Genomic DNA, 21,006 nt, shown 5'->3' on the forward strand with positions numbered 1-21,006 from the left:
GCCAGTTTCATAAAAACAAAATTCAGTAAATAAAACAAACAAACAGAATAAGATCAATGTAACAAGGTTTGTTATTCAGGGAAGGAGAAGACGGGAACTGGCGAACCTTTAAACACTTTATCATAAAATACAAAACTAAAGTAAAAGCGGAAGGTCCTCACGGACGACTGCCACACACATATAAACCAAACATAACATAAAATAGTCCAGGCCTGGTCCTCTCTCATCCTTCTGTCATGATTCCTGTCTTGTGTGCCCCTTGTCTTGTGTGGACTTATGTTATTTCCTGTTCTGTGCCATGTTTTGTAGTTTTGTAGTTTTGTAGTTTTTCTTGTTGATTAGTCATTATGAGTTCATTTGTCCCAGCTGTGTCTCGTTTCCCTGATCTGTTCTGTGTTTTGAAGCCCTGTGTTTCAGTCTGTTCCTTGTCTGTCGTTGTTGTGTTATGTTGGTTGTTCTGTTCAGTTGTTCTGTTCTTGTTTCTTGTGATCCAGTTTATGACTGTTAGAGTTTGTTTAAATAAAAGCTGCTGCAAGTAGATCCTGCATCCTTCCCTGCTTCAACCTGCAGCGTTACAGAACGACAGACCAGCATAGGATCTAGCAGCAGTAAAAATGAACTCATATTGACTAATCAACAAGAACATCTACAAAGGACTACAAAACATGGCACAGAACAGGAAATAACATAAGTTCACACAAGACAGGAATCATGACCCCTTCACTGTTGTCGCTCCTACTTTTATGCTTCTGAAGCTCCTCCGTGAGAAACTTGAGACCGGTGCCTCGCGCAGGTGATGCTCATTAGTTCAGTTTTATTTTTCCTTTCAGTTTCATTTTTTTCCTTTCAGTCATGTGATTTGCAGGAACTTGCAGAGTTCAGAGTGACAAGGCAGATTTGAAAGGCTGTTCGATTTCCAGGAATCAGAACACGAGTAACAAACAATGCAGATCTGGAAAGCTAATCTGAGCAAATAGTTCTGCCAAACTATTAATATAACTTTAAGCATTGGGACAGAGGGATGTATACAGCTGTTAGGTATGAATTCAAGAGATCTTTCTGGCTAAACGAAAATGAAAACACAAAACACACATTTAAAAAAAGGAGCAGCAAATCAGAAGACAGTCAATACATGGTAATAGATACATTTTTGTTAATGTCGCAGCTTATGTCACACTCAAATAATGCAATATATTCTAGCTTATTTACAATGTTGTGCTCTTCTGTGACCGCCACCGGCCTTGTCCCATTCTCAAGGCCCTCGGCTCTCGGCACGTCCTGCTCGCCACAAACAATAAACTAAGGTAAATAGTCATCGGTGGAATGTGTGTAAGGCTGGGCAAGGACTTGAGACTAGAGTTAAAATATTTTTCAAACCACTTAGTTGCTTTTAGAGGAAAAAGCTGCCCATAGTTGCTGGTCTAGGATCAGTTTTCTCCGTAATAATAGCATATTGGCGATTTGGCAAACAATCCAGTGCCTATCTGTGTGTGCTCTGGAGAGCGTCAAAGGTTTTTATTTGTGTTTTCGCATCTTGGACCAATGTAGCCAGTCACAGACATATCTGTTGATTTCTTGAACGCAATGGCCAATCAGAAGTGTTTAAGTTAGAATCCATTCCCCGCTCAAAGCTGGAGTTTTTGTCCAGGGCTGATTTCTGGACATGCTAGGCAGCTTTATGCTTAAAAGTCACATTGTTAACCTAAAAGTCAAATTTACCAAACAACGTGAGTTCATATTACTCAACATAACTTAAAGTTCATTGTACTTAATAGAAAAAAACTTCAACTTAATAACTGATTATATTGCGCAGAACTCAAACAGGGGTGCATTTCCCAAAAGCATCGTTAGCCAACTATGTTCGCAAGTTCCATCGTTATCAGCATAGTTCAATGAGTCTGTGTTTCCCGAAACCATCGTTCCAACGAACATTCGCAAACAGCATCGCAAAGTTGTGTGTTTGGAACGACAGCTCTCCACCTGTGGTTAGAAGAAGAGTTTCTAGTTTGCATGACATGTGGATTTAATAAATCATTATCTTGAGCAAAATAAGCAAGCTAACATTCAGTACAACCTGTGTCTTTAAATTAGAATACATAAAAATGTCAGACTTTTAGTTTGTCTAGAGATTTAAAGCACCGTTTTTGAAGACTGCGCATGTGCGTACATGCTCTACTTTGTAAGAACTAGCCTTTGATTGAGTGTGGTGATATGTGTTCAAGTTTGTGATTGACTGTTAGCTGCAGGGTCCAGGGTTGCTGGGAAACAGGGGCGAGGTTATAGTGTGACAGTCACGACGGTGAGTTTGTTCGACATCTGCTGTGTATGTTAAATAAAAGAGATTCTGAGTTCATCATCAAGTTGTCAGTTCAATATCATGACACTATCAAGACATACTATGCCTTAAAAGTATGTAAGTGTTTTGTGAAGAAAAATACTTTTGAGTGTGTAACAGAATAGTAGGCAAGCTTTGGGTCATACTACTTGATCATAATTTGCGTCTTTAACAGACAGCTCTGTCACTTATACGTGCATCCTGTCACCGTTTAAACTGCCCTGTCAGTCATCTCGTCACAGTTAAAATCCTCCACATTCAATTAAATTTGATTTGCTACCGTATCAAACAGAAATGTAGTAGCACATTGATCTGCAGTCTTGGGTCTTTCATGTGAAGAACTATTTAATACACTATCTAAATAAAAAATAAATATCTAATATTTTTTAGAATGGATATTATGTGTTCTTTTTTTGACTTGTCAATATAAATGAGCTTCTCGTCCTCCCTGCCAATCCGTCTCTACAGCACGACTTCACCATCCAGCTAGAATCATCATTAATCACCCCATCAAGGTCGGTCAGAAATCTTGGAGTAACGTTTGATGACCAGCTGACCTTCACAGACCACATTTCAAAGACAGCTCGATCTTGCAGGTTTGCACTGCACAACATCAGGAAGATCCGGCCTTTCCTAACTGAGCATGCAACACAACTTCTCGTCCAGGCCCTGGTCATCTCTAGGCTTGACTACTGCAATGCCCTTCTGGCTGGACTTCCAGCATGTGCAATCAAACCCCTACAGATGATCCAGAATGCTGCAGCTCGTCTTGTCTTCAACGAGCCCAAGAGGGCCCACGTTACTCCTCTGTTCATCTCTCTACACTGGCTACCTCTCGCTGCTCGCATCAAGTTCAAGGCATTGACGCTTGCTTACAGATCTATCACAGGCTCAGCTCCCTCCTACTTTCACTCACTCCTACGAGTCTACATCCCTACCAGACACCTACGATCGGTCAACGAGCGACGTCTCGTGGTTCCATCACAGAAAGCCACAAAATCACTTTCCAGAACATTCTCATTCACAGTTCCATGCTGGTGGAACGCTCTCCCCACCCTCATCCGGATTGCAGAATCCCTGACAACATTCAAAAGACAGCTAAAAACCCATCTCTTCCGTGAGCACTTAACCTCATAAAAAAAAAAAAAAAAAAATAAAAAAAACGATGTTCTTCCCTTTGAAACATCACTTATCAGGCTTATGCTACTCTGAATAATACCTGAACTTCGTATTTTGAGCACTTCTTGTGTTGTTGTTGTTTTTTGCCTCTTCATGATGACTCGCTTAAATTAGTCCTAATTTGTAAGTCGCTTTGGATAAAAGCGTCTGCTAAATGATTAAATGTAAATAAATATATTATGCGCTCTCTAGGTTTGTGAAAGAATATTACATGCATCCAAAAATGGCTCCTACACACCAGCGATGGGAGGCAATAAACAATTCTATTAACATTTTTACACGAGTCACTCACAATCATAAATTAATTAATCCCAAATATTTAATATCTTCAACACAAGATAACTGAATAGGCTGTGACCGAAATGCATTGCCATTTTACATATTGCATTTCAAATTGAATATTGAATATTATAGGGGTGGTAGTGGCGCAATGGATAAGACACATGCCTTTGGTGTGAGAGACCCGGGTTCGAATCCACTGTGAGACACCAATGTGTCCCTGAGCAAGACACTTAACCCCTAGTTGCTCCAGAGGCGTGTGACCTCTGACATATATAGCAATTGTAAGTCGCTTTGGATAGAAGCGTCAGCTAAATGAATAAATGTAAATGTAAATGTATTGCTACTCATAGAGCTTGAGATGAACACCCGCCAAATGCGTGTGGATCTCAGCAGTGCCGTGTAACACAGTCACTCCCACTAGTCACTTTGGTGAGTTGAATTTTATATATCATATTCACATTTTTCAATTGTAGTCTTTTACAAAGGTGTCAAAAAAAAAAAAAAAAACTAAGTGCTATATAGTGTTGTCAAAAATGTATATTTTTCGACAAATATCGATACTGAAATATCTGAAACGCTTTCCAATTCTAATTTCCTGCAGAATACAGATACACTATATCAGCTGTGCTTTCTCGCTCTCTCATCTCTCCAACAGCAAGTTGACACACAAACCCACCTCTTCTCACTCACTCATTTCATTTGCTCCGGATGAATATTGTTGGTGTTACAGGGCTTGAATTTTGCTGTGGGATTGTACGTATTGCACATAATTTTACTCATTTCCGCAGATTTTGTGCTCACACCCAAAGTGCCTCGATCGAATTCTCCCTCACCAACCTATGGCACTAGGTGGAAATATTTGCATAATGCCACCCAAATGCATATGCAAAGAAAGAAGGTGTGGCTTCAGTTGTCATAGTAGTGTTGTTGCCGCCATGTCGTTAGATGCTGTGTGTTTCTATGCGAAAGCAAAAGCACTTTATTTGGCCTTCCAAAAGAGGAAGCAATTAGGAATCGGTGATTAAGATTTATTAACAACACTTCTCCAGAACAGTACAACCTGAATGGTTGTGTGTGTGTGTGCAGCATATTTTACAGCAAACAGTTTCCTGAACCTGGGAGAGTACAAGGCCGGCTGTGCACAAAGGCTATTTCTAAAAAAAAAAGGGATAATTCCAGCTTTGCTAGGGCAATCTGGCACTTCTGAATCAGAGCCTGTAAGTATGCTTTATTATTTGTTAAAGTATTTGCTATTGACTGTTCAAATGCAGAGTTTTGTGCAGTGTAGAGTAACGCATATTGTTTGTCGTTCTTATGATTTATGTTTAAAAACATAGTATCCACTTCGTGTTCAGTTTCACACTGGCTGCTCAAGTAGAGCTGAAGCAGCACACACTCATTGTGCTTTCAAACTGAACCGCGTTTACAGAATCCGACTCGAACTGATATAGTAAAACTGATGACATTATTAACTGTCTTTATAATTGCTTTAGAAGAGGAAGCTTGCGATTATGGTTCGGCCAATCACAACACACTGGGTCAGCTGGCCAATCAGAGCACACTACAGTTTTTAGAAGCAGGGGCTTTGTAGAAACTGACACTTGTTAGAATGACTGGGCATAAAGGAGCTACAATAATGTACAGTATGTGAAAAACATTAAAGCTTGTTTACATGTTCTACAGGGTGGGCCATTTATATGGATACACCGCAACAACATGGGAATGGCTGGTGACACCAAAGTCCCGTTTGTGGCACACCAGTACATGTGAGGGGGCAAACTCCTCAAGATGGGTGGTGACCATGACATATACTAATGTGCCACAAACAGGACCTCAATATCACCAACCACTCCCATGCCACCACGGTGTATCCACATAAATGGCCCACCCTGTATTAAACCCAATACACAAAATAATGATCGTTGAAAATAGCATCATATGACCCCTTTAAATGTTCTAAAAAAAAGGGGTGGATTTAGTATCTGTGTGTGCATTTATAGGCTTTAGTAGGAATTACATCTGTGTTTGTTGATGCTATTACAGCAACATCCCGCTAGAGGGAAGTGTTACAAAGTTTAAGCATAGACAGTATAAGAAGTGGACAGAGCCATCTCATTTGAACTCAACTGAGGCAAGTGAAGCCCATTTTTAGCGATTTTTTAGGACTTCCGTTCCTGACGCGCAGACTCAAACCGAGCTTGACGACGTAGATGTGACGTGAGCAACCCGTCTGTCTTCTAGTGGCTGTGGCATGAGAAATCTGAATCATTCCCTTCCGAATCTTGCAGAGACGGAGAGCGTGAGTAGGAAGTATCCACGAACTAGGAGCAGGATAAACTTTTGCTAGGTATTCTGATTAATTATTTTGTCACTTTGCCTCCACGTCTCCCCGATTGACCGCGAGCTTCTCCTCCTGTCCATACGGTAATCTCTCTACTGTGGGACAGAGAGTCGCGTGGTTATGACGCAATCGTTAGCCTACTTTTACAAAAACTACTTCTACGGGGCCATAACATAAGCTACAAGGTAATGGAGCATTTTATACATTGTCGTGTTTCTTTAGAAATAAATAATGGACATGGAGTCTTTAAACGCCTCAGATGTGAAGTTATTCGCTGTCAAAGTGACGCCAAAATGAATGGGAGTCAATGGGATGCTAACAGCAGGTGAAGTTCTGCTACAAGATGGTGGCACGCGGCCGGCTTCAACTTCCGGTCGACTTCCTTCCCGCTTGAGTTTAAGTTATGAAGTATTTTATACTTTTGTTTTATTTTTGGAGCATGACAGTCCTATATTCTGTGTGTGGAAAAACCCAGCCTATCTCCTTTTATTTTTCACAGCGCAAAGAAAGTCATACAGATTTTTAAACAACACAAGGTTGGGTAAACTGCTGACAGAATTTTCTCTGGCTATTTTTCTAAATGTTAACGAGGAAGGTATTAGCATCTGTTACATCCCTGCCTTAATTAATTAAAGGTGCTCTAAGTGATGCGACGCGTTTTTTAGGCCCAAACATTTTTTGTCACATACAGCAAACATCTCCTCACTATCCGCTAGCTGCCTGTCTCCTGAACACACTGTAAAAAAACGAGGTCTCTCTAGACACCACAGGCTCCACAAACGGCAACAAAAACAAACTGGGCTCACCCGCACCACGAAACATAATAAACAGTGTTCCAGCCAATCACCGACAAGAAGTATTGGAGGGTGGGGTTTGGGGGGTTAGTGCGCGTACACATGAAGGGGGTGTGTGGAGGAGAGAGAAGCATGAAGAGGGAAGTTTGAATTATGGTCGACACACGACCAAAGAGACGACGTTTCGATGAACAAATTGCAAAGAAGAGGGACAAGGATAAGAAACGCGTGAAGTCCCGAATTTACATCGGAAAAACCCTCGAAAGGTGGCGAGAACTCCGCCGGCAGAAGGGCTTCCAATCTGACATTCAGTTGCTCTGTTTTTGCAGAACAGGTAAATCCATTTTTCTTTCTAAACTGACGTTCATGTTCGCCAAACCAACACAAGGATGTAATTAGCTAGAACTATGCAGTCAGCGTTAACTTTGGTGAATACAACATGTATGTTTCTAGCAGCGATCAATCTCTATTGTAAATGATCAAGCAAATTCACAGTAGGGCGACAATTTGTGTGAATGACTGTTTTCACCCACTGTTTGTTATGAATTTGAATGTTCATTTATAGGCTATTGACAACTTTGACTAAATTTGTTTACCCCGCCGCCGTTGTTTATGCTCACTGGGAAACGCGATTTTGACTTTCCTTTTTGCCGGAAGGGAGGGGAGGGGAGGAGGGAGGAGACGGGATGAGGAGGAGGGAGGGTCTAGCTAGCCTCCGTTTTGTTTGACAACAATTCGAATGTCAAGAAGAAGTTACGACTCCCGGGATCGCTTAGAGCACCTTTAAACACACGGGGTGCTTTTCAATATCCCTCCTCGTTTCCTCGCTCCTCCGTCCTCCATCCTATGACCCGGAAACCGATCGAGCTCAGCCATCCTGAAGGACATCTCAGTTCACTAACTGCACCGTGAGGAGGCGAGGATCGAGGAGTGAGGAGCTTCCTGAGGAGTTATGAGCGAGGATGCACAGGTGTATCCTTTGCGGAAGAGTTTTATCGACTAAACTTGATGCACATATCAATTCTCCTCCCTCTTCATATCGGTCACAATAATTTTAATTTATACTTTACCTTTGCAGTTTATATAAACCACATCCCACATATTTCAACAGGGTATCTTACTTTATTATTATTTATTATGAATTTATTTAATAACCAAACTTCAACAACATAAGGGCAGATCCTTCGAGAGCGGCGGCTGATGACGCTGTGAAGTGACGCTCGAGTGATCAAGTGAATAAAATGTATAAAAAGGCTTTCATTCGATTCCTTTGTCCTCCTATTCTATCCTTGCAGCCTTCCCTCTCTCCCTATAGGTGGAGGAGCTGATAGGCGAGGAAAGGAAGCGAGAAAAGAAAACGAGGATGCACAAAAAAGGAAATGACCCACAGACACACGCTTTTAGGTTTCAACTCCGTGAACTCTCACTTCTTTACTGAAGATTTTCCCACTGCCCCCACTTTACGGGCAACAGCGCCCTCTAGTGTTAGATACTTGTATAATCCTAATACATGACATCCCCCTTTTTCTTGGATATAAAATCACAATATCACTTAACTGAACATGTGTTCAAGACAAAATTCTATAATAACTCAATAATACGGTGGCTGAGAGAGCTCAACGCGCTGCAACTGAAGAAAACACATGCAAATAGAAAAACACCTGCAAATTAAGAAAACATCTTCATCAGTTTCACACATGTGTGCTCCAAATACTCACAACACAACCAAATACAGAAATGCGCTGCAAAAGTTCACAACACAACCAAATACAGAAACGCGCTGCAAATAGGACAGAACACAACAGAAATGTTTCCGGGGAAGCCAATAAGTAACGGACCCGACTGGGACGTGCTCTACTTTAATTTAATTTTATTTATTATTTTATTTTTGTTGCAAAACATACAGAGATTACACGTTTATGACATACAACTTTGTATAGCCTACAATATAAAAAATTTATTTATAATATGTTCAATGTCATAAGAATACTAATCAGAAAATAACAAGCTGAAGAGTAAAATAAATTAAAGAAAAAAAGATAGAGAAAAAGAACATGAGGGAAAGATATTAATATATACATCAGTTACATTGTACACATTCATGTTATGTTAAAATAAGTTTCATAAGAAATGTTAGAATGAAGGGTCCAAATCATAGACAGTAGGCTATTTAAGAGGTCCAAATATGAGACGGCGCTGCGATGTCATGGGAACATCCCAGGTGAAAATAATGAGGAAATTACATTGGCTTTCGTTGCTCCCTTCATCAAGTCCGTTCCAAACGGCTACATAATGGCACACAAGTGCCCCGCTCCCTCCAAAGTGCCCTTTTAAGGGAGTAACGTTAGGACATAGGTGATGCTCACGAGCAATAAAAAACGTCCCTGCCGGGTCCGTCACTTATTGGTTTCCCCGGAAACATTTCCATTTCTATTTGCAGCGCGTTTCTGTATTTGGTTGTGTTTTGAGTATTTGGAGCACACATGTGTTGTGAAACTGATGAAGATGTTTTCTTAATTTGCAGGGCCCGTATTCATAAAGATTCTAAGAATCCTCTAAGAAAACTCTTAATTTAGCTTAAAAACTTTTACGTAGGAGTCTTAGCTTAAAAGTGATTCGGGACCGATCTGAGAGCAACTCTGAGTAAGGAAAAGACAAAAACTTTCATCTTAGTAAGGAGGCGGGGTAGACCCCGTTGCTATGTATGACACAATCTTTTGAAGACTGTGATTGGTTGGTTGTCCAAGAAGGAAAAAAAAGAGTGATTTTAAGTATAGGGTCTATTCTAAGCCTTCACTTTGAAATTACATGCGTAATTTTTTTCCTATTTGACCGTTCACACACACACACACACACACACACACACACACACACACATTATATATGTGTATATAAATCCTTTTTTTTTTTTTACCATGCAGTTAATTTCAATAAGGTATTTGATTGGAAAGAGTGGAACAATTTTTATCATTCTAAGCCAATTACACTGATTGCTGGCATGTCTATTTAAGTGGTGGTTTGAATGTTGGTTTTAATGTATCAAACGTGGAATTTTCCCAGTTGCCAAATATCGAAATGTAGTGATTACTTTCATTTCTGGCGCTATGGCATTTCTGTGCTGTGTCGGAGATGTTAGCGTGTCTCTAATAAGATCAGTCACAAACATGATCCCTGCACGATCTAATCTATAGCGTCTTATTAACTCACTGTTATTCATTGTCTGCAACGCATTTCTTCTCCCTCTTCGTCTTTCTGCCATTTTCTCCTCTGCTAAAGAAACTCTTAAGCCTCTTAAAAGTCCTTGTCCGTGCTCCTAACAATTTTGAGCTTAAGACCTCTTTTAAGGGTTAAGATGCTTTCTGAATTACTTTTTTGTTTACTAGGATTTTTTCTTTAATTTTAAGAGTAAACGGCCACATTTCTAAGAATTTTCTTAGAATTTTGTCACTAGGAGCTACTCTTTGCATTAAGATTCTTTATGAATACGGGCCCTGGTGTTTTTCTATTTGCATGTGTTTTCTTCAGTTGCAGCGCGTTGAGCTCTCTCGGCCACCGTACAATAAACATATCTTGAACTTCTTCAACCCATTAACATTAACATTGTTTCTGTGATTTGAACAAACAGTCAAACATCTATAGCATTTATTCCTTTTAGTCAATGATATAATCAGACAAATACTCAGGCAATCGTCTAGCCCTTTGGGCTCTGTCCTGTTTTGGTGTATTTGGCAAATCCGCTTTGGGGTTCAGGACAAAAGCTCTTCATGTTCTGTTGTATCTGTTCACAATTAGTTTTTACATCAGCGTTTTTACATCAGCGTTTTGTTGGTGTTGAATCTTTTAACATGAGTAGTGTTTCACGTGTATCTTGACCCAGTGGGTGATTCTACAGTCATCTGATTTCCAGTTTTGCTCACAACCTGGTGCGGGATTGGATTGAATGGGGTCGTGAGTTTATCCATCTTTTCTTGTTGCACAAGCACTGTGTCCCCTACATTTACATTTGAGTAGTTTTCACATGTTTAATGCCATTGCTCCCACAGAACACACTAAACTGTTCAGATCTGCACTGAGGTTCTTGATCTGACCTACATGTTACAGGTAGGCTGTGTCTACTAAATATAGACTCCAGGCTGTCTTTGATTTCTTTCTGATGTTGTCGACATCAGTATCATATTGATAGTAGCGACTATAATAATCCACCACAACAAGTATGAGTGACTAGTCTATTTTTTTATTTTTTTTTAATAGGGACAGTGCTCATTAATCAACAGTCAAACAGTGTAAATAAGCCAGAGTTAACCCCACAGTTAACCCCACAGTTAACCACACAGGCTAATTTGCATCTGTTGCCCCTTGCCAGATTTAAAAAAGGCAACCTAAAATTTAAACACATGATTGGTAGGTTATCACATATACAAATCCAAATTATCCATAAATAAGAAACATGTATCACAAAAAATAAATAAATACTAAAAAATAGAAACAATATCAAATTACATAGAGTAACACTGCTAGGGATAATAATGGCAGTATCATAAAAATACAAATAATAATAATTTACACAATTACACATTTGATTTGCTTTTAGCCATTCATTTAAATTTAAATGTTGAATAGTTTGTACCACCCCTTAACTCAGTTGGTAGAGTATTCCAATCATAAATGGCTCTAACTGAAAAGACTGATGGTCCGAAAGTTGAACGTCTAAAACTGTACAACAGTCTTCTCTAGTAATTACTCTGCCATTAGTATCCTTTTGCATTATAAACTGATTTAATGGGGGAGGTGCATAAACATTAAAAAAATAATAATAATCAAACAAGCATCAACAAAATGTTTAATATTATCAAAACTCAATCAATTATATGTTTGCACCATGTTGCAATGATGAAAACTTTCCTATCAAATGTTTTAAGTGTCTGTTTGTAAAGAGGAAAAGCTTATCAATCTGCAGGTCAGGCTGGTGCTGCGCTGCACACTATGGCAGTGTTACAGGCGTCCCAGGCTGACCTGTTGAAGGACTTGAGTGCAGGCAGTGCAATAGATGAGGAAGCGTTCTCTGAACTGTGCAGAGCCACAGATCTGTCTCTCCCAAGCAAACGGCCCGTTCAATCGGCCGTTCAATGTCGGCGCTGGTTAGCACGGAGAGGCACCTGTGGCTGAACTTAACTAGAATTAAAGATAAAGACCGCGTCTTTCTGCTAGACTCCCCAGTTTCACCCTCTGGCCTGTTTGGTGACTTCATCAACACAGTCGTCAGAGGGTTCAGAGAGGTTAAAAAAGCTTGAGGAAGCTTTTGTCCAGTTCCTTTCTCGCCGCTCTCAAGGGGAGGGGCCATCGACCACCCAACCTCTCCCCGGTCCTTCAAAAGCCAGGGAGGTTAAAAAGTGTTCACTGTCAATGCAAAGTCGTCTCCTCAAAGATGTAGTGCTGAACCTCCTCAAGCTGCTCCTGTTTTTGCTGTACATCTGAATGTCTTTAAAAACTGTCCAGTGAATTCCCATGTACGGAGTAGGGAAAGCTAGAATCCACGAATCTCAACATGTTCTGTGGCTATGTCGTCACTTTGAAGGCATTGCAAGTATTTTAGAATTACTTTCCAGGAAGTTCCATGTTCCGTGAGTAGATGATGTCACTGCTGTCACGTTCTCTCATTCTTCACTGTGTTGTAGTTTTCTAAGGAAAAAACTGAGTTTAACACAAACATTCATGGGAACATGTGATTCAATCACAGTGGTCTGTATCATTAAAGAAAGACATACTCTACTCTATCTGTTCATTCATTCTAGTTCGTGTCAGTTTTTTTCTGAACACTAAATATCTCACCTTATCATGGATCTCCTCAGATATATCAGTTTGACTCTGCTCTGGACCACCAGAATCATGAGAAACTGGAACAAAACATTTGATTCTCTTTATATAGTTTATATGTGGTGAACAGACATTTCTGATAACTTTATGCTATCATCAGATATAGTGAAGAACACACAGTGTCTGCTTCAGTACGGGAAGAATAAGCTGTCTGTCATATTTTGCAACACTAACTGTATGTAAAATAAAATAGTTTTTTTTTTTCTTTGAGAAGAAAAAATACATGCATCATATCAAACTAGAAGCAAATAGCGTAATGTAAATGGTTGTATTGTATTACAACTTTATAATATACTCACAATTTGGCCGTTTCTCAATGCTCTCCTGTTTGACCAGTCTGATGTGATTACCAGGCTGTGGTCTGGATGTGCGAGATCGTTCTTCTCTGCTCTCCATTTCTCTCTGTTTCTCCTTTTCTCTTCTCACGGTTCTTGCTCTTCTGTGAGTTGATGTATCTCAAACTTATGACATGAAATTGATAAAATACTATTTCATATATTTTTTAATTGTTATAGTGTACAGAGAATTTATTTTTCTGTGTTCATGCAAAACAATTATTGCAGATTATAGATTTATTTCTTACCTTATGATTGACTGTGAGAAGAAAAATGGAATACAGAAAATATCTAGATTTCTGTTGTCTCTGTAAGTTAAGATTCTTATTATCCAAAATAAGATCTGAGTTCTGAGTCAATAATCATTTTAAGACTATATATATATATGCTATACATATTCCTAATGGCCAGCCCCCTTTCTACTGCACAACCCAGAGGGACGTGTTGTTCTCCTTTATACTTGTCAAACGGGTGACATGGAATGCCACACAATCACATATTTGTGTCATGATCACATTTCTGCTTTTCTTGAAGGTGAATAGGAGAAGGAACGCCTATTAAACAGAGAGACCCAGTTCAGTGTGTCAGTGGGTGGGTTCGGCTGAACTTTGGTGGATCAAGTGTCTCATTTTTATCCACATAATGTCAGTAAAGAAACAATAGCAAACTGAATGCTGCAGAAACGTGATGTAAGGTATTGCATCAGACATAATAACCCCAATATGGACAAAGGGACATAAGAAATATTCATAATGATTACAGTGAAAATCCCTAATAGTTTGAACAAATTGTGAAATAAAATTAAGGTTTTGGTAAGTATACAGTAATGAAGTACTTACAAATCATCAACAAACTATAAGTTTAAAGTTAATAATTCATAGTTTATAAATTGTACTCTCTACATTGTTAATGTATTAATAGGATATATATACAAATAGGGAGTTCTTCATTAATTGTCACTGTAATTAACACAGTTATTATTGTTTAATTGGCTCGTAGTAAAGGAATTAGGAGTAAATAGTTCTCACTTTAGATTAGGTCAAGGAAAATCTATCTATCTATCTATCTATATATATATATATATATATATATATATAAATTCAATTTTTATAAAAAAAATAATTTATATATATATATATATATATATATATATATATTTTTTTTTTAAGGAACACTTATTCAATTTATATTAACACTTTATTACACTTAATGTCTATTAATGTCTAATAAAGGTTGGTTTAAAGCACTTAATTAATGTATTTTTTTTTTACCATTTTCCGTGACCTACTAGTGAGAACTATTTGCAGTTAATAAGTTGTTAACAAAGCATAAAAAACATGATCTAACTCTTTATATATGAGCAAATTAAACAATAATAATTATGTTAATTACAGTGACAAGGAGTGGAGGAGAGAGAAGCATGAAGAGGGAAGTTAGCTTGAGGAGAGATGTCTAGGCAACGACTAACAACTAACGTTAGAATTATATTCTCTTGAATTTTGATATGGCCGACACACGACCAAAGAGACGACGTTCCAATGAACAAATAGCAAAGAAGAGGGAAAAGGAGAAGGAACGCGTGAAGTCCCGAATTGACATCGGAAAAGCCTGTTTCAGGAAGCACGGAAGGGAGAGGGACGGGATGAGGAGGAGGAAGGGTCGAGCTAGCCTCCGTTTTGTTTGACAATACTTCTAACGTCAACAAGAAGTGACATCACCCGACATCACTTAGAGCACCTTTAATAATAATAATAATGATGTGCACAAATAAGTCATTTCTAATAAGCACTACAACATTCCATAAGAAAATAAGATGGTCCAGTTTGATTTCATTGTGACACTGACATGTAATAAATGCATAGAAATTAATTTCTAGATCCATGAAACCCCAACAAAAATTTCTGAGCTTCATACAGTTAGTTAGTAAGTGATTGTTAGGAAGCAGACACACACTGGATGAGGATAAAATCAACATTGGGACTTTATTGTAAACAGGTGAGAATAACACGCCTGAGAAACGCATGTAATGCGGTCAGTCAATACAGGGAAGATCAGATTGCAGTGGAAAAAAGGTGAAGGCGGTAAACCAACACAGGCAAAACCATGATGGGAGAAAGAGTCTGTACACCCAAAGGGAGACTAGACAATGACTGCCTCACTTTGAAGGCTACGCCCTGCAAGTCGCAACTGTCGGATGGATTTATCATTGAGTTTGTGTCATTTCGGAAAAGTAACATTACAATTTAAGAAAGAAATTACCATAATTTACTCCTCATTTTATTTATTTATTTATTTTATAAGGACAACACACATTAATCAACATTTCTGTACATGTGCCAGTGCTAGCCAGCTGGCTCATTTTCAACTGCAGTCCTTTGCTGAGATGTTTTTGAATCCTTATAAAAAGTACATTATAACACCTCATAACTCCGTAAAGACAGCAATAACATCAAAAGAAGAATTCTCAGCACAGACACAAGCCATGAGAAGCAACAATGAACGGCAAAACATCAGCACATTAACTCAGTAACAGCAATCAGCATTTCCACACAAATAGCCATACAAGCATACAAAGCGACAACACATGAATAAACAATAAACATATGTAAAACAGCCAACAGCATATCAATCTTGATACAGCACTATATAAGAACTTATACCATGGGCTGTTTAAATACTCGATTCTGATTGGCTGGAAGGTGTGCAGTAAAACCCTTTAATGCACAGGTAGTTCCAGTCAGTCTGATTACAGTTACAGTTCGAAATGAATCCGCTACTATAAACATTGGTAACCATAGTAACACAGTTACACTTGCAAGCAGAGTGAGAGACTCATATGAAAACGTTTATTTAGGTAGGCTAAATGGATGATTTTTGCATATCGTTTAATTTGTATGGTGAATATGGCAATTTTGAGAAATGGGCCCAGGCACAAGACGAAAAAGAAGACTTGTTGAATGACAAAAAGCGGCACAAAGAATTAACAATAAATAAATGACATGATTAGTTCAAATAAAGATTGCCTTGTCACTGTCAGTGTTGCCTGTCATTCATAAATAATTGTAATAAATCCATTAAAGAATCATTAAGTTAGCTATGCGCAACGAGGGGACTGTAGCTGCTAGACTTTAAAGAGACGCACACAGGTAACGTTAACTCGCGCACGCATCTCTCTCTCTCTCTCTCTCTGTTCCTTCTCTTTCAGTTCTCTGTCTCTCTCTTTTAATAATGAATTTAAATAAATGTGATGATTCATTCAAATAAAAGCAATCCGATGGCTCTACTTTATTTAAAGTGGACGGAGTGCTAGAACTAACGAGCCGTAACTTAAGAAAATAACCGTCATTTTTACACGTCTGTTAAAAAATTACACTGTGAACATCAGTTACAGCTTTAACTTGTTTTTAACTTGGCAAATAACCAAGGTATAAGCGGGATAATCCACAGCCAGCCATGCATTAAAGAATTTTAATGCACTTCGTAGAGGCAACCACCCTCCGCTTCGCGTCGGGCGGTTCTTCGCCTCTACGTCGTGCATTAAAATCCTTTAATGCATGGCTAGCTGTGGATTATCCCTTACATACCAGACTCTTAATAAAATAAAATACAATATACCCAAGACACGCTGCTGGACGACTGGCCACGAGCAAAGGACATGGAACATTTTAGCAGCAGGTTACATAACAAACACAGTAATTAAATAAGCAATGAACTACAGATATTAAAAATGATCACATGTCTGATTTTCTAGAAGCCAGGCTTGAAGACTTTTGAGTAAAGGAGTGATATGTGGCACAGTTTCTTATTTCAGTTGGAAGTGTGTTCCTCTAGTGAGAAGCTCTTACGGAGAAGCATGATTGGCTAAAGGAGGTGGACCTGAAGGGGATTACACAGTCTCCTCTCTGTGCTGATCTTGTAGAAGTGGTGGAGGAGCATTTCCATTTAGGATCTTAAAAATCAATGGATGATCTCTCCAAACACATAGGGCCCTATTTTAACGATCTGAAACGCAAGTGTCAAGCGCAAAGCGCATGTAACTTTGTGGGCGGGTCTCGGCGCTGTTGCTATTTTCCCGGCGGGATAAATGACTATTGCGCCCGGCGCAAATCTAAAATGGGTTGGTCTGAAGTAGCTTCATTATTCATAGGTGTGGTTTGGGCGTAACGTGAAATAAACCAATCAGAGCGACATCTCACATTCCCTTTAAGAGCAGGCGCGCTTGTTCTAAAGCGGATTCCTATTATAACGGCGGATTTGCCAGGCGCGCGCCAGGAGCGGTTCACAGCCGAGGAGACCGACGTTCTCGTCAGGGACATTGGGGATGGAGAAACCCACCCAAATTAACTTCGGTTAAACAGGCGTATGATAATTTGGGTAAATGTGTAAGCTAGATGTATGCTTTTATAATAAATTGTCTGTCTATCTATCTATCGTAATAATGTATGATTTGCAAAAATGAAAACTGCTGCTTCTTTGTGTAGATGAGAGAATCAAAGTGCTGATTGGCCTTGAGGGAACATTAGACTGTCTCACTACGAGTGCCTCTGTCTGCTTTATTTTGATGTTATTCACGCATCCCCAAATAATATAGTTTATGTGTTGCACATTAATGAAGCTATTCGGTTGATGATTTTAAATGTCATACCACCTGATCCATGTTGGCATTGCCATCTTGTGGCAGATCGCTTATATAACTTGCCAACTTTAAATATTTTTTTGTTTAATGTTTTCTTATTATCTACTAGTTTTTTCCTTCTCATAGTCTCTCAGCACATAACTAAGCTTTGATGGCTGTTTTGGGTGTATATTTAAGTTTTAGGAGTTGACAGTTCTACGTGGTTGATCTGTTGTGTGAATCGGTGTTCTGGCTACTCGTCATGTTCAAAAATACGAGCATCAGAGTTGTAAGTACAGGTTTGTATACCCCCCCCCCCCCCCCCCCCCCAATTTATCCGTCTCAGACTTTTTTCTTTTCTTTTATCTTCACAATAATATAAATGATTAGTCCTAAAGTGAACACAGAGGGACTGGCTGATCATACTGTCAAATCTGTTACTTGAAATGTGAGGGGTCTAGGTGGTCAAATGAAAAGATCAAGAGTGTTCTCGCACTTAAACTATAATTTGAACTTTGCTAAAAGTGAGTGTTTTCCCATAAATGAATTAGCAAAACAAATTCCTCCAGCTATGCTCCCTTTCTACATGTCCTCTACAGGTTTCCATTACCTAGGGTTTCATATTTCAAACTCATTCAAGTCATTGCACAAAGAAAATTTAACAAAATTAATGGACCGCATTAAAGCAGATCTTCAGCGTTGGAGCAATCTTCCACTTTCTTTTGTAGGTAGGATTGAATCAGTTAAAATGAATATTCTACCACAAATACTTTTTTATTACAGACTATTCCTATTTTTCTTCCTAAATATTTTTTTAAATAATTCGACACCATTATATCCTCATATATTTTGGGCTAGTAAGCCTCTGCGTGTACACAAGTCAACTTGTGGGGGTCTCGCTCTACCAAATTTCCTTTTCTATTATTGGGCAGCTAATATTCAGAAAATATATGCATGGTGTAATTCTCCGAATATTGATTGGCGTATGACAGAAATTTGTGACGCTTCTCTAAATACAACACTAACCCAGATTGTGCTTTCATCGCTCAAAATTTTAAATTAAACACATTGTCCACCTTAATGCCAATTTGTGTAACCATCTTTTTGTACCTTCTACTTTGGATTCAACTTTTGCACAGCTCAGAGAGAAGGGCCTAGAACTGTTTCATGATTTGTATCCTGATGATATTTGCGTCATTTAATGATTTACTGAGTAGATCAAAAATTCCTAAATCCAATTTATTCCGCTATTTTACAATTGCATAACTTTGCTAAAGCACACTTTGCTACCTTCCCTCACCAGTCAAAGAAAACTTTAATTGAAGATATAATGTCACTTCCGAAATCACATATCTCCTCAATGTATGTCCTGTTACGCTCTTCGCAGTTCCCTCCTCTTTTTGATGTGTGCAGTAGATGTTCGCTATCTCCAACAAATCATTCTCATACATTTTATACCTGTCCTAAATTGTATTCATTCTGGTCTTCCTTTTCTGCTACACTGTCAAAGGCTCTTAATGTCTCTGTGAAACCCTGCACAATTTTTGGAATAACACATGTTGATGGCTTGTACAACAAGCGCCATGCTGATATTATTGCTCTTGCTTCATTGGTGGCCAGAAGACGAATACTGTTGCATTGGAAATCCTCATGCCCCCCTTCTAATGTTTCTTGGCTGAAGGACTTAATGTCCTTTCTACACCTGGAAAAACTAAACACTCCATCAGAGACTCTGTTAACTCATTTTATAAAATGTGGAATCCTATCCTTTCCTTTGTTGAGACTGTCCTTTCATTGGAGATTTGATTATTTTTCTCCCCCCTTTTTCTTCTTCTTCTGTAATTTTTTTTTTCTTCTGTGATTTTTTGTGGGATATTTTGGGATGGGTAGAGTTAAGAGTGTTCTGTATATTTGTATCATTTTTTTTTATTCATTTCTATGGATGTTAGAAAAGAAAAACAGTATGTTGTGATGTTTTTTTATGAGATGCACAAATTGTCACTTAAAAATCTGCTCAATAAAAATATACATACAAAAATAATAAAATACACTAGAAATAACAGTACATTTTACAATGGCTACTTTTCTGAAATTAGACAACCTTCGATGACATATGTGACCCCTTCGAGATGAGACACAGACAACTGAATTCAGAATCGCATACTAACAGACTACTCTAACTATTTTTGCCATAGAAAGATAAAGGAGAATAGTAAGAGTAAGCTAGGATGCAGTTCTGAATTCAGCAGCTGACTGAGGGAATGAGTGAGGCATATACAGTGCATGCATTCCTTGATTCAGTGTCTGTTGCTTGCAGGTGGAGGTGATTAAAAGGAGGTTATCTTTTAATTGATCAAATCATCAGTGATGATCATTAAATGTTGACTTAGAACAGTGGTTTTCAACCTGGGGACTCACCACCGCTCTGCACATTTTGTATGTCTCTCTTATCTGACACACAATTCAGTTCTCAATAGAGCTCTCATGATGAATGACTGAATCAGGAGTGTTAAATGAAGAAGAAATACAAAATGTGCAGAGCGGTGGAGTTGAGTATCTAAGAAAATGGATCGATAGAGCATCATCAACTCTATTTTATTCAGCTCTGTTGTATAAATTATTGCATTTTGTAAGACAAAGGTTCAAAATTTAAGATCAAGAAAAAAAAATACCCTGTGTTCTCCCTCAGTCTTCGTCCGTTCTTGTTAATGTTTAGTGTGATTTTCTCCTGGTTCCTGAGCGTTGTCATTAAAGACTATAATCTTCATCCTCCTTCGTCTTCGTGCTATTTCCACTACCATGTTACATAACGTTGTTTGTCACAACATGTCTATTTAAAATAAAGTGTTGACCGGACAGTTTTAAAGACTCACTTTAAAAAAAAAAGAGTTGTCATTGCTAATGCTTTCATTCACCTTTGGTTGTAAAGGTTGTGCAGGACATCTGAGATATCTTTAAACATCTGAATCATTTAGATTTACTCTATCCCACATATATTGTAAAAGGAATAACAACTACTTGCAGGATGGAGGTGTTGGAGGCTACATGCAGAGGACATTAAAACTCCAAGTGAGTCCATTAGATGGTCTAATAAAAGACCCAAATGTGTATAACATTTTGATATGTCCATGCTTTTTAATATATTTTATCAATATATTTAGATGATTGTTTCAATGGTGGTGACTTTGTTCAATTGTAGATGCATGACAGACAATATATTATTAACAATAAAAGTTACAGAACAACTCTGA

At 38.5% G+C, this 21,006-nt stretch overlaps 2 protein-coding genes and 1 long non-coding RNA gene across 3 annotated transcripts in view; all 3 read right to left on the bottom strand.

Annotated features, from left to right (window-relative positions):
• The window catches only part of LOC309489858 (up-regulator of cell proliferation-like), a 257,487-nt gene that overhangs the window by 180,111 nt on the left and 56,370 nt on the right, over positions 1-21,006 (bottom strand). The gene's annotated exons all lie outside the window — the stretch shown is intronic.
• The window catches only part of LOC309489859 (up-regulator of cell proliferation-like), a 49,946-nt gene that overhangs the window by 14,015 nt on the left and 14,925 nt on the right, over positions 1-21,006 (bottom strand). The window lies entirely within an intron of this gene.
• On the bottom strand, positions 12,230-13,495 carry LOC309489708. The gene is made up of 4 exons (XR_014202486.1): positions 13,389-13,495; positions 13,105-13,266; positions 12,761-12,825; positions 12,230-12,610 (listed from the first exon to the last, which is right to left on the bottom strand). It is a non-coding gene; the product is annotated as an uncharacterized lncRNA (long non-coding RNA).

This window comes from Leuciscus leuciscus (assembly GCF_965113295.1).
Source record: "Leuciscus leuciscus genome assembly, chromosome: 24".
Lineage (NCBI taxonomy): Eukaryota > Metazoa > Chordata > Actinopteri > Cypriniformes > Leuciscidae > Leuciscus > Leuciscus leuciscus.